The 19237-nt window shown below is 38.6% G+C and overlaps 1 protein-coding gene across 2 annotated transcripts in view; it reads right to left on the bottom strand.

The window, feature by feature from the left end:
• Positions 1-18392, bottom strand: part of ATF2 (activating transcription factor 2) — a 71650-nt gene extending 53258 nt beyond the window's left edge. For both annotated transcript variants that reach the window (XM_019653719.1, XM_019653720.1), the window contains exons 1-2: positions 18227-18392; positions 6289-6390 (exon numbers count right to left, since the gene is read on the bottom strand). The gene's annotated coding sequence lies outside the window, so the exon portion shown is untranslated. The remainder of the gene's footprint in view (positions 1-6288; positions 6391-18226) is intronic.
• Positions 18393-19237: the final 845 nt, after the last annotated feature.

Genomic DNA, 19237 nt, shown 5'->3' with positions numbered 1-19237 from the left:
GCGCTCTTCCCGGGCGAGGCAGATCAGTCGCCGGCTTCTGGACGGCTGCTCACGCTGGCTGCTGGTTACACACAATAGCCCATGGTAACCCACTGCCACAGGGACTGCAGCCTACGCCGTCGCCGGAGACTCACGGCAGCCCAGCTCCAGGTTGAGCTGTTGTTCAGCATCTGAGCTGTAGAGGACAGTGTCACTGGCCGTCATATGTGGGATCCGAACCAGGGCCCTCTGGCGTCCCAAGCCAGTTCTTAACCTACGTGCCACTCAGCCGGCCCCTTGAGGACAAATTTTTACGCAATACCTTTGATTTCTACAGGATGAATTTCTAGATATGAAATTACTATGTCAAAGTGAAGGCATATTTTTAAGGCTTTTGATTTATATTGCTGAACTGTCCTCAAATACATAGTGTTGACTTCTACTTTACAACTAGTGTACAGTAAGAACTCATTTCTCAATACCCACACCAATACTCGATACTATTTTTTAACATCTTAGTCAGATTAGTGAAAAAACCAATTTTAAAGTTGCATATCTTGACACACTAATGAGGTTGAACTTTTTCATATATGTATACAAAATGGTCCTTTATAGTCAGTTATCTGTGAAATGCTTCCTTTGCTGATTCTTAAAAAATAGAATGTTAGTCCAACAGTCTCTCAAATATAGATCATTGGCTCTTTCTTATGGTTTGTGATCATGTTCCTCATTGTGTTCCTGCTCTGGTCCTAACTACTCAACCTACAAATGCGGTTCCAGAGAATGAACTGACTTATTCAAAGTAAAAAAAAAACAAAATATGGAGCAAGAACCTTTCTACTGCTATACTATGCCTATCAACTGGTATGCCTTGCTCTACTAAACATATACTTTGCTATTCTGTGCCTACCAACTATGCAGAGTTTTTACGTAAACCGCCTTTAGAAAAAAAAAAAGTACAGACAGACTCTTTTGGGACATGTACAGTTAGTTATTCCACTGACCCATTATCAAAGAAAATCACACATAATATAAAATGCAAATAAGAAAATAGTAAAGAACTATTCTTCTTTAAGAACTATTCTTCTTTAAGGAAAGATGGAAAATGAGAGAAACTGGCAAACCATTTCGTATAACTTAAAATTAATATAAAAGTGAAGCCTCCAGAAAAACATGTTGGAGGCAGCTTAAGGCATTGGGAGACAACCCAGTGCAGTGTCAGTGGACAGGGTGAGCAGGTGTCCTTGGGGGCGGCGGGGGGAGGAAGGAGGGAGGGGAGTGTGAGTTGGGTGAGGAAAACATGTGGAAGGGGTACAGAGCCTGATGTGGGATGTCAATGCCCAGGAAGGTTAAGGAGGTATTCACATGACCTAAGGAACAGGGTTGGCACCAGTCCAGCAAAGGATATCAGGGCCAAGCAGGAGGATGTCTAATTGATCAAGAGAGGGCCTAGTGACAGCAGGTAATTCATTATATACACACACAGTGATTGACTGAACAAGTAAATATATCAAGCCTGTGGTAGGTAAAGGCAAATTCACACTATGACTGGAGGTAATTATACAGAATGAACCTTTTGTTAGATGATATTTGGAGATATTGGTGCAATCCCATGACTTTCAATATAGATATAAAGATACAGAAATACAGATAATGTGTACATATATACATGTATATATGTGTGTGTGTACATATGGACACAGGAAAATATATGAAAATATGTATATATATGTGTATATATATATATATAANGTATGTATATATATATATATATATATATATATATATATATATATATACATACACACACACATATTTTCATATATTTTCCTAGCTGTGTCCACTGAGAAGTCCTGGGAACACTGACACCTCAATAGCAATAAGCCACTTAGCACTCAGATCTTGATGTCTAAATATCATACTCCACCAAAAGGAACTTGGGTTCCTTGAAGATTTGGCAGATTCCAGGACTGGGGCAGGGGAAGTGCAGCACGGGCCTTGAATATCCTGTGCCAGAAAGTAAAGAAGGACTTACATGTGGATTTGGCCAGAAAGTGGCCAAATCCAGAACAATTTGAGAATCAAAATAAATAATGGTAGTAATGTATCATATGGTGAATAAAGCAGGATTCCATTAATCCACACTGATACAAATGAATACACTGAAAGTCTGATAAGACAGGATTAAGACAGGCTATTTACATCTTCTCAAAGTATCTCCCTATAAAATATATTTTAATTACTAAAGGCAAAAAGAGAAATTTATAGTATAAAAGCTGGGCAAATATCACCTTACTCAAGTGATCCAAGTTAACAACACTTGAAATACAGGAAATCAATATCACATATCCTCAGTAGGATGCAATGAGGATATATCATTACTTCCATGATAGCCACGCAAAAGATACATTACCTGAATTTAATCATGAAGAAGTATTATACAACCCCAAATTGAAGCCAAATAAATGGCCTATAATCTCCAAAAGTGTTTAAGTCATCAAAGTCAAGGAAAGACTGAGGAACTGTTTCAGATTTAAAAAGACCAATGAAATATAACAACTAACTGCAGTGTGAGAGTCTAGACAATCTTTTTTCTATAAATATAAGACATATTGGAATAATTGGCAAAACTTAAATGTGATGTGCAAATTAGATGGTAGTAATATATTAATATTAGTTTCTTGAGTTCCATGGTTGTATGGTAGTTTTGCAGGAGAATTACTGTAGAAAACAGAGTATTTGGGATAATGAGGCATCATGCTGGCAACTGACTCTTAAAAGATTCTGAACTAAAAAAAATTTTTAAGAAAATTAAAAAATTTTTAATTTTAAATTTAAAAAACATATTAAGAACTTGTTTTATATAAACAATATGCACTATAATTAATTATTTAACCATTATATAATTAGTATGTAGTTTGTAACAGTAGCTGTATGAGGAAAAATGCTACAAAACACATGGATTCTCTAATAATTCTCTATTTGTTTCTGGTTATAACTTTCATGTTATGAGATGTCAAAGAGTAGAAAAACGATGTTCTGTACTACAGGGTTAATATCAAACAGACTCATACTATACTAGAACAATTTCCAGATCTGAATAGAGACTTGAGGAGTGACAGTGATATCAGTCAATTATTTGTTCTACTGGAGTTTCCTTTTTTTAAAAAAATATGAAATGTAGGTTAAATCTTGGGCCAGCCGAGTGGCGCGTAGTTAAGAGCTGGCTTGGGACACCAGCTCTGAGCAGCAGGGCCCCAGTTTGGATCCCACATGAGGGCCAGTGATGCTGCACCCTCTATAGCTGGGATGGTGAACAACAGCTCTACCTGGAGCTGGGCTGCCATGAGTCACCGGTGACGGCGTAGGCTGCAGTGGGGCTGGCTGGCAGCTGGCGTGTACTTTCGTGAGCTGCCATGAGCTACCGTCTGATGGCCAGCCAGCCACTGCCTCATCCGAGAAGAGCACAATGATAATACCAACATGGGCCAGTGAAGCCTCAACTAGACTGAAGAACAAAAGGACAGCAATTTGGCTGTTCCCTTTCCCCGATTTCCCAATGCTGTTTCCCTCCTCAATTTCCCAATAAAATCTTTTTTATAAAAAATCTGTTAAGATAGATGATCCTTTAGACTGTAGTATCAATATTCCCATGCCATTTTGAATTCTATCATTCAAATGATTCAGTGGATAAAAGTATTTGCTTTTCTTACATTTCTATAAAAAACAAATAAGGAGGGAAGTAACTCACTTCATGGAAAATAGTGTGGGTAAATGAGTCTTAACAAATAGGAGAGAATAAATTTCTGGTGACTAGCTTCAGAAATTTCTAGGTTCTAAAACGTGAATTTGACTGACGTAGTTAATTGGTTACAGAACTACTAATGTTGTAACCTCTTACCTTTAAAGCATGTTTCAAAAGATTTAAAATAAGGGTAATACTAAAAGTTTACTACAATGTACAGCATTCTCAAACATTTCTAGTACAATTTATTTTATGAAATTATTTGGAAAACATCTGACTGCCTATTGTACCCAATACCATATTCAGAATAAGAGATATGGTCCCTGGCCTCCAAATCAGTTTATTAAAGAAGAGAAACAAATAAAAATACTACTAGTAATTCAGTGATATACACATAACAACAAAGACACAGACCTATGGGAACATGCGAGAATCAGGAGCATACTGGAGCAGTCATCATTCCTCAGCACCCATGCTGCTGTCAGAGTCTGATTGTCAATAAAGGGCAATCCTATATATCCACCACCCTGACATACCTGGTTCATGTGAACCAGGGGACACATCTGACCAAGTTAAGCCAATCAGAATTCCTCTTCAGAAAATTTGGTAAAAGAAAAAAAAAATTAGCCAAACAGAGGTGGGCACCAGAGATCCAAAAATCATATTTAGAAGTGCTGGGTATTTTCTGTCATATTCATACTGTTACGAAATTAATGAAAGCCAGACTGGATTAGGCACAGGAGAAAGCCAAGATGACGGAACGTAGTTTCTGTGATGCCTGACTATGCTGTAGATGACTGGGTCATGTGAGAGTCTTCTGTATCCTGAGTATGGGGCAGGGGGAGTAGAGAGAGGGAAGAAGAATAAGCAACAGAGACCATATGTGGCCCCCATGAAACCTAAAATATTTACTGTCTTGCCCTTTAAAGTAAAAGCTTTCCTAACCCTACTGGAAAAAATGGAAAGATTTTACGTAGGTGAACTAGATAATCACAGGAGCGTGTTGGTAAGAGCACTAATAGGCATGTGGGGGGTGGATTAGATAGGGCAATACTATGCATAAGAAAACCAGTACAAGTTACTGCTGAATTCAGGCAAAACAATGATGGTCCGAACTCAGGTAGTACCAGTCGAAATGAGAGGAAAGGACCAATTTATGAAAACATGATCTTAGGCTAAGGCCTCACATCCTTAACATTGTTTCTGGACCCTTGCATGGAGCGGTTCCTGCCTCCCACTCCAGTCTTATGCTAGCTTTTGAACTCTTGGCTCTAGTTATGCAGACTTTTACTCAACTCCCTCTCTCAGCCTGCTTTTGCTTTCCATAAATTTATCCCTTTCTTAGCTAACACCGCTCACCTGATATCCATCCTCCACCAGTGGAATCGCCCCCACCCAGAAATTCAGATCTGTCATTTAGTCATTCAGTCAATAAATATTTATTGAGTATGTGCAAGAAGGCAGGAATTGTGCTAGACTCCAGATAGACACAGTCCCTATCTTCATGGAATTTACATGTTATCAAAAATATTTCTAACCAAATTAGTCAACTTGAACATTTAAGTTGAACAAGTAGCTCAAAATTACTAAATGCAGGTATCAGTGCGTAGGAAAAAATTATCAAGTGTCGCCACCCTTTCCTCCTTACATCAGCTTAAATTTTTTACTTTTTCAAACATATATGGACACTTAAATTATTTTCCAAATTTGAGTCCAATTTAGAGTAACTCTATATTTATACACAGTTTCTTTTTATTTAAACCTCCAGATTCAGACACAACAGCACAGGCCAATTTGTTTGTGTATCAATATATCTGACAGCTTATCACCAAACCACCTGTTTTGAAAGATTCTGTATGCCAGGTCACATTTATTAAATCGATATTTTCCTTCCATCTTCAGACGCTACATCTCCAAGCTATAAATGGCTTGAGACCAGAAACCATTGCTCTTTATAACTTTTAACATTAGCACATTGTGGCTGCTACATAGATGTTTAATAAAGGTATGTATGAAGCATTATATAATTTCCTATTAATGTTTCTGATCAGCATGAAATAATCATGGTACTAAACTTAGCTGTTATAATTCAATCCAAAAGCAAACAACTTTGACATTTTAGTTAGCTTATACAGCTTTAGAGTGGAGAATACTTTTTGTCTAAAATATTTCTGAAATATAGAAAATATCTCATGGGGTAACTCCTGTTATTATCCTTATAAAGTCCTGGGAGAATTGGGACTTTCGCATTGTGACCCTTTCCTATAGAGAAGACTCCTTAGTCAGATAAGTTTAAGAGCCTCTAAGGTAAACAAAATTAAACACTTTAATGTAAGTCTTCGGTGTACTATTATGTACTGCTATGCACAGTAGCTCCAAAAGGACATTTTCTAATTTGCTGAACCTCAGAATTTTTTTTTTTTTATTAAACACTAACAGTATGGTAGGACATTAGCATTCTGAGGACTACTGTCTGAAAATATCTGTTGAATTCAGTTAACATTTGAGAGACAATCATAAAATAAAAAGACCATTTTTTGCATTAAAAGCTTAAAATCTCTTACCTTTCTAGCTGGTGGGCCATGAGCTTTATTCACTTTGCAGCCAGGAATTCCCTCGGCTCTAATCAAGTAAGCAGTGCTTCTCAGGTTTCCATCTAAGTATCCCTACAGCAGAAAAGGAGTGAACTCATTACTCTGCAAGATCTGAAGAAACAGCCTCATGCAGTCCAACTCCACTATAGCATTTTAAAAATGTTTATTTTATACTTAAAATGCATGTGAATTTTGCCTCCCATTCTATTTTTTTTTATATAAAAATTAAGGTTCCCTCCAAAGTCTTCAATGCTCCAGGAAGATGTTTATCCTGTGGCCTCACATAACTCCTGGCACACTGCTACGTATCAGAGGTATGTTTCAAGGATGGAATACAGCAATGGAATCTTGGTGAAAGGAGAAAAATGAAGGTTTTTTACTATGATAGAATCGACATAAAAGGTGAATCAGCAGTGTTGAACTTAAGCATCAACATTTTTTGTTTTTTTTCAAGATTTTATTGGGGAATTGCGGGAGGGAAACAGCATTGGGGAATCGGGGAAGGGGCACATACAGACAAGTTGCTGTCCTTTGATTCTAGTTGCGGAGGACGTCGCTACACTGTCCCATGTTGGTATTGTGATCACCGCACTCTTCCTGGCTGAGGCAATCGGTCGCTGGCCATTGGACAGCCACTCACGGTAGCTCACGGCAGCCCACTGCAGCAAGCAGGGGCTGCAGCCTACGCCGTCGCCGATGACTCACGACAGCCCAGCTGCAGGTTGAGCTACTGTTCACCATCTTAGCTGTAGTGGACGCAGCGTCACTAGCCCATGTGGGAACCAAACTGGTGGCCCTGCTGCTCAGAGCTCGCACTCCCAAGCCAACTCTTAACCAACTGAGGTACTCGGCCGGCCCTGAGCATCAAAATTTTTAGAGTGGAGGGCCGGCCGAGTGGTGCATTGGTTAAGAGTTGGTTTGAGGGTCAGCCGAGTGGCACATCAGTTAAGAGCTGGCTTGGGATGCCAGCAGGACCCTGTTCGGACCCCACATATGAGGGCCAGTGACACTGCCCCCTACAGCTAAGATGCTGAACAACAGCTCAACCTGGAGCTGGGTTGTCATGAGTCGCCTGCGGCAATAGGTGGGTTGCCATGGGCTACTGTGTGTAGCCAGCAGCCAGTGTGAGTGTCTTCAGCCGCTGTGAGCGGCCATGCAGAAGACGGCAAATGATCTGCCTTGCCAGGGAAGAGCGCAATGATGGTGCCAACTTGGGCCAGTGAAGCAACATCCTGCACAACTAGACTGAAGAACAAAAGGACAGCAACTTGTCTGTTCCCCTTCCCCCAATTCCCCAGTGCTGTTCCCACCCCCAATTCCCCAATAAAAATCTTTAAAAAAAAAAGAGTTGGCTTGAGATACCAGCTCTGAGCAGCAGGGCCCCGATTCAGATCCCACATGAGGGCCAGTGACACTGCGCCCTCTACACCTTAGATGGTGAACAACAGCTCAACCTGGGGCTGGGCTGCTGTGAGTTGCCCGCGATGGCATAGGCTGCAACCCCTGCTGCTGTGAGCTACCGTGTGGTTGGCAGCCAGGGTGAGCCACCATGCAATGGCTGGCAAGAGACTGCCTCACCCGAGAAGAGTGCAATGATAATACCAACATGGGCCAGTGAAGTGACATCCTCCACAACTAAAGAGAAAAGAACAGCAACTTGTTTGTTCCCGTTTCCCGATTTCCCAACACTGTTCCCCTCCCCCAATTCCCCAATAAAATCTTTAAAATAAAGAAAAATATTTTTAGAGCAGAGATTTATAGTGTCTCTTGTGTCAGTGCTGCACCATAACATCCATGGAACCCACTATGCGCTTATTTGGAAAGAGCTTGACTTTTTATACCTGAATCAGTTAGGATTAAGTTCATGTGACAGAAAACTCAAAATAGCAATGGCTGAAATCAGAAGTTTATTTCTCTCATATAAACACAGACAGTCCAGAACCATGATCATTAGGAGCTGAGGCTCTTTCTTTGTTGTTCTGCCATCCTTAACATGTGGCATCTTCATGGTTTAATATAACTGCTCAAGGTCTAGACATTACATCTGCTGATCAGACAGCAAGAAGAGGGGAATGGGGCGGGGGGAGGATGAGCAATAGCCTCCCTCTAGGGAAACTTTTCAAAAATTTCACAGGAAACTTCTACTGATGTTCTATAAGCCAGAACTTAAGTTACATGGCCGCAGCTAGCAGGAAAGCTGGAAAATATATTCTTTATTTAGCCACATGCTCAGCTACAAACTGGAGCCATTTACAATAAAGAAAAATAGGAGAATGAATATTGGTGTACAATTAAGTTGTTTCTATCATCATACTGATCTCATTCTAAAATGTAAGATGGCTGGATACCTTGTAGAACTGCCTTGGCAGTCTACTGAAGAAAGCTTTCAAAAGCAGCAACTCCTGCCAACTGACCAAGGAGCAAGACCAATGTTCATAAGGACTTCTCTAAATAAGCAAGGTCAAGATGCAGGTGACAGGAGAAAAATCTGGAGACCAGAATAACAATGCAAGACTAAAGAAACAACCTAAATGGTTGTGGTTTGAGACGATAAACTCAAATAAGCAGTCCACGAAACACAGAAATCATTACATGGGACCATTATATAAGTGACGGGAGTGCCCAAGGTGACAGTGGGTCAGAACTTGGACAAGTTCAGTTACCAAATGCATGAGGAAAAGGCAGTGTCTCTTAGAGAGAAGATATAAAAGGGAAAGCAGACTTCCCTATATCATTATTTGAGGCCTCAGTTCCCATAATTAGGCCATGCATGAACTGTGGAGATTTCCCTATTGTACAGACTCTTGGAAAGAAGGGTTGCACTTTATTTTGAGTAAGGTTGGCTGAAACAGCCTTAATATGTTTAAAAATTTAATGTGAATACTGGAAGCTAGAAAGACTCGATTTCAAAGCTGGCAACAAAATTCTGTTCTATATACAGGCTATTCCTTAAAGGGAAAGGGACCAAACAGGATATTAAGCTATACAAATGTAAAATGTGGATTTTTATAAATGAAGCAGTAATCCAAATGACAAACAGCTCTGTGGGATGATGTAAAGGGTTCCCAACTTCTAGGTAAATTATTGCTGTCTTACCCTAGCTACTGTACATGTATTTCTTATATTTGGATATAATTAACCTGCGGGTAAAGGGTAGGATCTCTGCTGAAGGGAGCAAACACTGCTAATATTATAGCAAGTATTCTAAAAGGAAGTAGTTGTGCCATGAAACAGGGCCCAAAAGGTAGGCATCAGCATGAGAAAGAAATTAATTCTCCTGGACATGGAGTCAGAAGAGTCTAACATACTCAAGGGCAATTCTGGGTAGTAAAGAGAGGTTGGCTTCTGGCCTTGTGGGAAGACAAGAGCTAGGCAAAAGAGGGAACGGTTTTTCAAGGCAGCAGTGCTCAAATAGGTGTTAATGTATTACTGAAGGTAACTAAGACTTTCCAAAGGACATCTGAGCAGGATAAGTTTTAACAAAATCAATTTCTGTCTCTTCAACTTTTCTATATTTGCCTTCCTAAAAATGATCGGCCTACTTTCCGTAAGTCCTCATTCTTCCACATTTCAAAACTCATCTCTCTCACCTAGACCAAATCTTTTTTTTTTTTTTTTTAAGATTTTACTGGGGAATTGGGGGAGGGGAACAGACAAGTTGCTGTCTTTTTTGTTCTTCAGTCTAGTTGTGGAGGACATTGCTTCACTGGCCCAAGTTGGCACCATCATTGCGTTCTTCCCGGGCGAGGCAGATCAGTCGCCGGCTTCTGGACGGCCGCTCACTGCGGCTGCTGGCCACACACGGTAGCCCATGGGAACCCACTGCAGCAGGGGCTGCAGCCTACGCCGTCACTGGTGACTCACGGCAGTCCAGCTCCAGGTTGAGCTGTTGTTCAGCATCTTAGCTGTAGAGGGCAGTGTCACTGGCCTTCATATGTAGGATCCGAACCAGGGTCCTCTGGCGTCCCAAGCCAGCTCTTAACCAACGTGCCACTCAGCCGGCCCCAGATCAAATCTTATTACAATGCATTACCCCAGTTTGTAAAAACCTCCACGGAACAAAACAGGAGGTTAATTTCAAGTAAATATCTTAAAGCTTCCATTAATCAAGGCACCATTAAACCTCAGACTTGTGTCTTTCCCTGTCGTATAAATATTTCTGTTAAAGCAAAGCATGGCTTAAAGCAAAGCACGGCTTTAAGACTGGTGTTTTGCCCTGTGTTTAGGAATGTTCCGAATTCAGATATATTGTAGTGTGATGACAGGAACAATAAAAACTTTCACTTAATGACTGGCTCTTCCATCCTCAAAATACTGTCCATAAATGCACTGTCCTGACAGGGAGCTCCATGAGAATAAAGCAAAGAGGAAATAATAAGAAACTTTGAAAAGTTTAATTCATATTTGTTGCAGAGATGATAAGGTGATTACTAAAATACTGTAAAACATTAAAATACACTGGATCCAAATAAAATTGTTAGAGAAGTGTAAATTAAATAAAAGTTCAATAATAAAAAATAACAATGAAAGTTTCCAACTGTTAAAGATGAATTAATTCAAGTTTGTTTTTCAAAACCAATGATAACATCAAATCACCATGGAAATTAGGTGCTTATACAGTGGTGTCACTATCTACAAAAGCCAGAAATTATATTTTTTTCAACTATTTAAATTTATAATGTAAAATTTGGGAATCAATTTAGGAATGTGCAAGGGTACATTTTATCAAATTTTGTTGCAGGCTCATATATATGAGTGGAGTAGGCAGAACGGCCTTCCAGAGATGTTGACACAGTAACCCCTGGAACCTGTGAATAGGTTATGTTACATGGCAAATGGACATTACAGACATAAAAAGATTACAGAGCCTAAAATAGGAAGATTATCCTGGGTTATCTAGGGGGCCCAACCTAATTACATGAGCTGAGAACTTTCTCCCTTTGGGGTCCATGAGATCCAGCTGCAGCAGTAGTCACTGAGATTAGAAGCATGGGAGAGGCTTGACCTGCCAATACTGGAGGAGGGCAGCTTTGAAAGCATTCCAGCTTCTAGGAGCAGTCAGGAAGAAAATGGGGACCCCAGTCCTGCAACTGCAGTCAGTCTACAGCCTCTGAATGAACCTGGAAGGGGATTCTGCCCAACACACTCCAAAAAAAAAGAAATGCAGCTCTGCAAACATACTGATTTTGGCTTTGTAAGACCATAAGCAGAGAGGGCCCAGACTTCTGACCTACAAAAACTGTGAGACAAACTTGTGTTGTTTTCAGATGTAAGGTATGTGGTAATTTGTGATGCAGCATTAGATAATAGAATGAGCAAAAATGTTAAGGTACCCACCCAGGACAGGCTGTGTTCCAGCTCTTCAAGGGCAGCAACACTTTATAGACAAAAAGTTTTCTGTGTGCTATAATTTCCTTCTTATATCTTGGTCAAGCACCATGAAATGCACGGATTGATCCCAGGGCTCACCTTGGGAATAGCAAACTGGGTATAATTACAAACTTAAACCTAAGAGTTTGAATACCTGTAGCTATGAGCTGGTAGGACTTTATTCCCCTTCCAAGGTTAAAGTTGAGTTTTTATATTAGGAAAATTTTAAATGGTATGATTTCAGTAAGATCCTCTCCCGTAAGAAATAGTATACCAGTTACAGGGTTGTCAAAAAGAATAAATAAAATTATGAAAAATACATATTATAGTAAATGGTATTCACACAGTATCTATTAAGTTTACTAGAAGTTTTACTGTATTTTATTTTTACTTTAAATGTATTTTCCTAATGCTTAATTAATCCTAATCTTACTACCTTCTTTATTTTTAAAACCAGTAACTGAGAACTACATTTTTAGTTTAACTTAGAAGATTTTTACATTAGTCTTTAACCCACGAATTTGATGTCATCCCATAAGGTTATTTGGTACCTAACGCTCAGTTCATCAATGTTAAGGAAATCAGACTCCTCAGATGTGAGAATTAGCCCAGCTTCAATGAGGAAAGAGCAGTTTTTAATTCTTCCCCACTCACAGAAGGCATGACAGATGTCCTTCACACGTATCACAACTCCTATGAGTATACTAATGTTTTGATTAAATTCCTCAAAGTTCATGGACACGTAAAGAACATCACAGACTTTTCTCAAATATTGTATTCATGAAAGTACATTATTAGTATGTGAATAGTTGTATCAGCTCACCCAATATCTCAAAATATAATTTAATAAAAATACCAGTAGCCCAATCTTTAATTTAAACTTCCTTTGTTTTAAGTGAGTCTTGATTATTCCCAGACCTTTAATCCCTAGGTGATATAAAATAAGCAAGTTCTTGTTTTATAGTTTAAATTTATGACACAACATTAAAAATATATAAATACAAAGAACTTACAGATTAATGGTTACAAATATGAACAGTGCTAATGCAAGCTTTTACTAGTAACATCAATAAAGTCAGATTTGGTAATCATATCTGTTATATGAAATAATGTCCATAGCATTATTTTTGCTCAAGGTAGATATATAAAATTTACTTAGCTATCATTGCTTTTTTTCTTACTAAAAACTTATCTTTTGTAAAAGTAAAAATAGAAATTCATACCTACCCAAGTATTACAATAATTCACAATCTTCATCACTATTAAGAGTACAATGAATAATAAATTTTCATTATTAAGAGGACACAAATAAGGCAGGGTATGCATTAAGTACAATTCCCATTACAACACTAGTAAGCTCACCTCTCCTCTTCTCAAAGTATGTCAAAATTCAAGTAAGTGAAAAAGAGATATTACTACAGGAAAACGCTCAATTCATCATCTGTATTTCAACAATCATTAAAAACCTTCCTTACAAGTGATAAAAGATACCAGTGACTTTTGACACTGGTTGAGAACCAATGATGTAGTTATATTAGTTGAATAACTAGTAAAGAATTAAAAAAAACAAACATTAGAAATGTGGTATTTTGATTTAATCATCTCTTCCACTACTAAGAGGAAGAATGAAAGTTCTCACTGAAATGTTTATAAAGTGATATTGGTGGGAAAGAAGAAAATAATAATTGGATTTTACGGAAATCATAATATCACAATTTATCATCTCAAAATATGGCTATGTTATACTGCATGAGATTTATATAGAAAAAGTCTAACTTGGGGAAAAGGGGGGTATATGGAACAAAAAATGAGATATTCTCTCACATCGATTTATGAAAATTCTAAGGTAGTTAATTAAGTTCTATCACAAATTATAAGTTCCTAGGAAAACTCACCTATATTGCCAAAGCTACCAAATAGATGGTTGATATGCTACCTTCAAGCCACATCACACACATGCCTAGAGGGGCTGTGATAAATTATTATTCTGAACTTTAACAATAATAATTACTACACCATATACTCACTATTCATTAATTTCCTGATACTGTTTTAAGCATTGTTTAAACACTAATTATTTGAATTATCACAAGCTAGGCGTTAAATATTATTCTTAAAGATAAGGAAACTGAGGCACAGAGAAGTTATATTATTTACTCAAGGTGACACAGAATAATTGGTAGAACCATGACAATCTGGCTCCTAATAACTACCCTAAAACATTGATTATATACTTACTATGTACCAGAAAATGACATTAAGGAAACAATACCTCAATTTGGCTATAACATGCACATTCTTTATTTCAAGGGTTACCTATATGGAAATGTTATGAATTTTAATAACTCATAGATCTACAATTCAGAAAGTAGCTCTTACATTAAAAGAAACTAGCATAAGACCCAATATGTAAACTATGTAAAACTGCATAAAATTTAAGTATTATTATTAGATTGTCAAAAAATGTCAGTAATCTTTTAAGAGAAACAAGGTGAAATGACAGAAAATATGCAATATACAGTATCCATTCCAGCACATAGATCTCTGGTAGACAAATAACTACAGATTGGTATGGTCAACTAAATAAAACTGCTAAAGAATGCAGTTTATTCCCATTAATAATTCCTCATTAAGTAATCCTACTTTACTAATAAGCACAATTCCAAAGGTATTAAAATTATGACCAAGTTGGTGCATTCATATTCTGATTATGGTGTAAATTTGATCAACTGTTTGGGAGGCAAAATATTGGCAACTGTAGAAACATTTATATCCTTTGACCTAGTAATCTCATTTGAAATTAGCATGCTATGGAAACAATTCAAAATAAGAAAAAAGATACATGCACAGAGATGCTCAATTCAGTATTAATATAGGCAGAAACTGAAGACAATTACTTTCCTATTGTTCATTTAAAATTGAGGAAATTTTAAGTCATTTGGTAAACATGTTAACTATTAACTATTACAAAGGTACATAAAAATGCTAATGCTATAAAAGTGAAATAAACAAAACTCTATATATAATATTATAATTCTGTAAAACCTATAACGTATACGCACCAATTAGAAGGCAACAAAAATAATGAAAACAATTATTTGTTAGTAGGGCAAAATTGGAGTTGATTTCTAGTAACACACTCTATTCTAACAAAGTGTTCAATAAATAAAAGGAAACACAAGTCCAAACAGCGGAATTAGAAAAAAAAAGCTATAAAATTGGGATAACAAAGGTCTAGGATCAATTAGGCAAACTAAAGAACATTTAAGAAACATATTTATAAGTTTAATTATAGATGTAAGTAACTATATACTACCAAAATAAGCAAAATACACTTGGAATTTTGACAAATGGCTTTTGCTAATTACAATCATTCCCACTCTGTCTTTCCCCACAATTCTTGTTAAGAATCTCTGTGATAATAAGCTGTTACTTACTACTATTGAGAGTGCTTTTTATTCCTTGGGTATTAAGGCAGAGAAAATGGTTGAGAACCACTATCTTTAAGATACAGAATATAGACATGGGTGAATGGGACTTGCGCCAAAAGTACTGTTTATTTACATACCATCTTACTGCCAAAAAAAAATAAATAAAAGTTTTAATCACTTTACTACCACTGTCAAAATGTCAAGAAAAAAAAGCATCACTAAATGTACTTTAAAGTGTAAATTAATATACCAGTTTCAAGGTTAACATAATAAATGAAAATAGTATATATAATATAGAGAGGGTGCCAAAACAATGTATACACATTTTAAGAAAGAGAAAAACTCTATTAAAATTACACTGATGGTAACCACTTTGAGCACCTGTTATAACTGCAGAAGTTAAACGCGGCTTGTAGTCATCTTTTGTTATAGGTATATATTGAGTATTACAATTTTAATAGTTTTCCTTTCTTAAAATGTGTATACATTTTTTGGCACCCTCCGTATATGTATCTGCAATCATTAATTATAATATGATATATATTTATAATAATACATGTAAAATAATTCCAATTATCGTTGGCCTTAAAGATCCACAAACTTTCTTAAATTCTTATGAAACTATACCTTATCCTAACTTTTTAACCTTGAGCTTAAGAAAGAGAACAAAAGAAATAAAATGTTTTGTGGTGTTTTCCCCTAGATAGAAATAAATACTATAATTATTACCTCCTCATTAAAAACTACATTAAGAGAAATGTAGCATTTCAGGTAAGTTAGTTCTTAGTCTGAAGGAATAGGTGTGAGTATAGGGCAAACACAGAAATTCTAAGCTAAACTACAGACTATAGCAATGCAAATTTGTAGTTTTTTTTACAGTACATTTTAATTACAGATAATAGATAACAAGTACTGTATCTTTGATTTCTATAAGGATCAGCTGAATATCCAATTATTGTTATTAAGTTTTAAACGAGGTTTTATTATTTGCCTAAGCTGATACAGGTAAGATCCACAGTTGATCTAACATGATCTAACAATTTTAATTACTATCAGAGAATATATAAATCATTAAAACCCAACTTTTCCAAATTACAAAAATTTAGGTAAAAAAAAATGTAGATGATTTAAGAGGTAGTACTAGTTATAAGAAGCAGATATTTGATGCATACCATATAATTTTTTGATATTCATATAGCTTCCAAATCTTGAATATCAAAAACAATCATCCTTGCAAATTATTTGTTACAAAGCTGACATAATAACCATTTCTACTGTTATCTTAGTTGAAAAATATGAAACGAATACTCCAAGTAAAAAAGTAAATGCAGGGATTTCTGGAATACATATTTAATAGGCTATAATATAGTGCCCCAAATATGAAATAAATACTCTAATAAGGTATTTAAAAAAGAACTTTCAGGAAATGCAATCAGATCTACAGAAGGCATTATGTACCTTAAAAAGAAACATACAAAAGTCCCTGAAAGCTCCTTTCTTACTGGCAATTAAAATACAAACAGCTAAATTCTAAATGACCACAATATTATATTTTATATTTTAAATAATTAAAAACTTAATGGCAGTAGCATCTTCTCAAAGAAAGATTAAACATGTTTTAGGAAAGCAGTAAACACACCTCTGTAAATTTGCAAGATTCCTATAAATTACAAAGACTAGGATTCTTAATGTGTTACTCACTTATTGATGGCCTTAAAGATCTATTAACTTCCTTTATTCTGTTTCATGATCTGCAGAAGGGCATCTTTTTCTGACATACTTGATATCAATATTCCCTCAATTTTGAAAAGTGTACAGTGGATTCCTCAAGTCAGTGTAACAAATTTAATTAGGAGATATAACTGCTACTGTATGTGTCTTCAGGGCACTTAACCCTATAGGGTTGACTTTTTAACAAGCTACTCACCGTCATAGCTTTGCAACAACGGACTAAAGGTGCATGGTTATTTAAAGATTATGCCTAGAAAGGCTATTACTGACAATGCCAGTGGTTATCAATTTCTTCAAATAGGACAAAAAGTGTGCTCAGACAGCAGTTTTTGTTCTGATTTCAAATATATACATTAAATTTATGCATTGTTACCGGTTCCATAATTTAAAATTCCTAAGAAATTGTAGCTTTTACCTTATAATTTAGGGATGTCAATAGGCCTAAGGTCTATCAGGAGTAATCCCTTTTACTCCATCATATTCACTGTAGTTTTGCTCTTGGCCTCACCAATTTTAAAGACTCCCCATTAAGCAAAGACAATTTTATACTACCTAAGGGCACAAAAATAGTCCCCAGGTCTTCCGCCCTCACCCTGCTCCTTGCAGTGTTGGTTCAATGAGCGAAAACAGGACTCTGTCTCTCGCCCCTCGGGCACTGATAAAAAGCACAGGTTATTTCCCAACAGAAGCTCTGCAGTGCACCCAGGGAGGTAAAACACGGGGGAAAACACAAGAATCAATCTGCGCCCACACCTCAGCCCCGCCCCAGTGGGAAAAAGTGGGGGGTGGCGAGGGCAGAAAGGACAGAAAAGGCCGAGACTTCCAACTCCCAGGTTCTCCACGCCATTTGTTCTACCATGTTCTACCGCAGCCCGAGACCCTGACCCTATTTTCAGCCGCGCCTCCCTATCCTCCTCCCCGCCACCATCACAAACACAGTCCCCAACCACTGGGTCCTGGGAGGGGAGACCAGAGCCAACCCTCTTCAAACCCTTGAGCCCTGAGCGCATCCGACGTGTGGCCCTGGCACCTCTAAACTGACCACAGAAGATGAATCGGGAGGAGGGGTCTAAGAGCCGTTATTCCTTTTTCCTCTTCGTGAGGAAAGCGTGAGAGCGGGGAGGGGCCGGAACAACGAACACCGGTTACCTAACGGTCCGGCCCGGCAGGTCGGGCTCCTGCAGCAGACGCCGCGGGGCGCTGAGGTGGTAGCACAGCCACAGTCGCCCCGAGGGCTAGGAGCCGAGGCAGGAGCGCCCGAGGTGATGGGAAGCGGGGGGTGGAGACTATGGTGAGCAACGTCGCCATGTTAGTGCCTTCTTTCTCCGTATCCCTACAGTCTCTAGTCGTGTGGCCCTCTCCCCATCACTACTCACCTTTCCAGGTCACTAATTCATGCTTGTTTCGGTCGCCAGCGAGGCCGGAGCTCAGCCGTGTTTACAAACTACCCCTGGAGGAAAGGGCTGAACGGCACTTTAAAGGCCACGGGCTCCCACAGGCTTCCGTCCTCTCTCGCGAGATCGGATTGACAAGCCTTCTCCCCGCCCCAGTCCCGGCATTCCCCCCCCTTTCTTCTCGTGCCCCTCCCCTCCACGCACACGCCCCTTCTTCCCTTCTTTCAGACCGAGCGCCTCCGGGTCAGATGATTCCGTCAGGCCTAAGGGGAAGGAGGCGGGACTTCAGGTAGGCGGGGACGGAGAAGGCGGGAACCAAAGAACACTCACTAGCTGATGATTGGGCGAAGAGCCCGAAGGGCGGGCAGCAGTTCTGCAGGGGGCGAGACCAGAGAGCCAAAAGAGGTGTCTCGGTAGCCCAGGCCCTGCGGAAGCCTGTGATTGGCAGCCGGCTGGAGGCGGGCTGGGTGTGGGGCCCTGGAGCAGGTGGAGGTCACGGGAAGGGGTTGACGGTGTGCACAGAGGCAAGGTGAACTCTGGAAAGGCTGTGAGTGGCCAGGGAGCGAGCGGGTTGAGTCCCCCGAGCCCAGCCCCGGGACCCCGGTGTTTCCGTTGCTGTCACTTCCTGGCCCTGGGTAGGAAGACGGTAAAGCGTAGGGAGGCGCGCGCCTAAACCCATCTTCCGGTACCCTGAAGCCTGAGTCGGGGAGTTTGGGTTAAGCTGAGGTTTGAAAGGGGCGGAGTTTGCGGACATAGATAAACTCCTAAAAACACAGAAGTACAGTGCTGAAAAGATTTTTATTAATGTTGCTCTTTGATTCTCTATACAACTTAAATATTTACATGTTAACTGTAGGGATATTGATTGTTCAATAAATACATACTGGCACAAATTGAAAAGTATGATCGGAGCCCCTGTGAAAATTTCCATTAACTATTTTTTTAAAAAGCAAGTTATTTTCAGTTTGTTTTCCATTCGTTAGGTGCTGACTT

Source organism: Hipposideros armiger, unplaced genomic scaffold (assembly GCF_001890085.2).
Source record: "Hipposideros armiger isolate ML-2016 unplaced genomic scaffold, ASM189008v1 scaffold_205, whole genome shotgun sequence".
Lineage (NCBI taxonomy): Eukaryota > Metazoa > Chordata > Mammalia > Chiroptera > Hipposideridae > Hipposideros > Hipposideros armiger.
The sequence above is the reverse complement of the archived record's forward strand: the minus strand, read 5'-3'. Positions and strand labels throughout refer to the sequence as shown.